Source organism: Chrysochloris asiatica, unplaced genomic scaffold, assembly GCF_000296735.1.
Source record: "Chrysochloris asiatica unplaced genomic scaffold, ChrAsi1.0 scaffold00143, whole genome shotgun sequence".
Taxonomy (NCBI): domain Eukaryota; kingdom Metazoa; phylum Chordata; class Mammalia; order Afrosoricida; family Chrysochloridae; genus Chrysochloris; species Chrysochloris asiatica.
Genome location: NW_006408661.1, coordinates 5,105,829 through 5,107,959, shown reverse-complemented (window position 1 = coordinate 5,107,959; position 2,131 = coordinate 5,105,829).

Sequence of the window (2,131 nt, the reverse complement as noted above, 5' to 3'; positions counted from 1 at the left end):
TACGGGAGTAGAAAGCCTCATCTTTCTCCCGCGGAGCGGCTGGTAGTTTCAAACTGCTGACCTTGCGGTTCGCAGCCCGATTCGTAACCACTACGGACATCTGAATTTGTAATTCCTGTCAAAATCTGAGTGTCATGATAAATGATGAAATCTCTGGCTTGCCCCACTCAGATAGGCCATACCAGTCATTCTCACAGATTTTAACTTTTGATTGTCTGTGATATCTCACCATTGGGGTTTCTGTCACACTACTCTGCTCTTATAGCAATGCTTTCCTTCCTTGGCTCCTACCATCAGCATTATGTGGGGTTTTTTCCATTTCCCTTCACCAAATGACAGTTCTGAGGGTCCTATCCAGGGAACATATTCTAAATACTAAGCTAGAAGTTGCCTTATCCCAAACCCTCCCCCATTGATAACAAGACTTATGATCCTTTGAAGAGGAAAGTGTAACGTACTGGAATTTTACACAACAGACATACTTCACAGGGACATTCTTTGAATAGAACCAACTGATACTTAAACTGAGCTTTGAAAATAGAAGAGGCAAATTTACTTCTAAACCCAAAGCAAACTTTTCTAAAACTATTTTACTCAATTAGGAAAAAAAGTGAATACTCACTCAGGAAATTTAGGAATTAGAAACTAAGTCTGCAAGAATGCATTTATTGAAACCAAATTAAGTTTGAATTAAGTATTAAGTATTGAAAATTAAGTATTGAAACCAAGTTAAGTCAGTCAATGAAAATGTGCTTCTAAATTCATATACCCAATCACAGATGACAATTCAAATTTGTGTGACCAGTTGATGATACTAGTTGATACAGTAATCTACATATCTTCCTTGGTTATAGAATCTTCTGGACCTTATGATTAATACAAAATATTTAGACCCTGAGGAAACATGAAATGAGTTAAAAGATTATAGAGTTGGAAAATAGACTACCATATTTTTATGAAAATAATTCACATATTATATGGTTTTCTGAAAGTCATGCAACCCTCTTGCATGTTTACTGTATGCATATTGTGTGTATGGGACTGTTGTTTACATAGGTGTGTTATGTGGTGAACAGGTACAATAGTTGTATTTCTATTACTCCCTCTAGCCCAATCCAAACCAAACTCACTGCCATCAGGTCAATTCAGACCCACAGCAACCTTATAGGGCAAAGTAGAAGTACTCCTTAGGGTTTCGGAGACTGTAAATCTCTATGGGAACAGATAGCCTCATCTTTCTTCCTCTGAGTAGCTGGTGGGTTTGAACCCACCAACCTTGCAGTTAGCAGCCCAACTCTTAATCAACTGATTTCTGGACATTATAGATAAAAGAAACATAGGAACACTCTGAAAGGTAGAGAGAAGGCAGGCAAAATAGGAACCTTGGGACCTGAGGAATGATATGCAATTCTCTGGTGGTGTTGTGGACTAGCATTAGATTGCTAACCTCAAGGTTAGCAGTTGAAACCCATCAGCTGCTCCATGGGTCCTTTAAAGATTTATAGTCTCAGGAATCCAAAGGAGCAGTTCTACTCTGTTCTATAGGACTGTTATGAGTTAGAATCAACTCTATGGCAGTGGGTCTAGTTGTCATTCCCTTCCTTCCTCCCCACCCCCCCACCCCCATATATTAGGGACTGGTTGCTAGAGAAGCTTGAAACACCAATAGGCACAGACCAAAAACACCTAAGAAGAGATGGCTCTCTCTATCCAAAGACCAGAAAATGGTTACTCTAATTAGACAGAAAACTTTTAGACGATGATCACCATATTCCAGCCAAACATCATGGGAAAAACTGAGGCTCCATCTTCACCCCTATCACTAAAAGCCAGTTGGGATCCTAGATGTCCTCCCTTACCCATTTATGGAGAGGTATTCCCCATCACCACCACAACCCCCTACCAGACTGGTGTCAGCAGAAGCCTAGTGGGAAGTTTGAACTTTTACCTCCTAACAACTGTAACAAGGAATTCCTGTCCACTGGGGATGTCAACACATAGGGACAGAGATCCAGATGGTGAGAAGGTCAGGTCGACTACAATGGAGATAGAAGTTAATGGACTATAAGGCAACATCAAAGAAAATTAACACTTCACAACATAAGAAGAGAATGAAAATCCAAGAAGAACA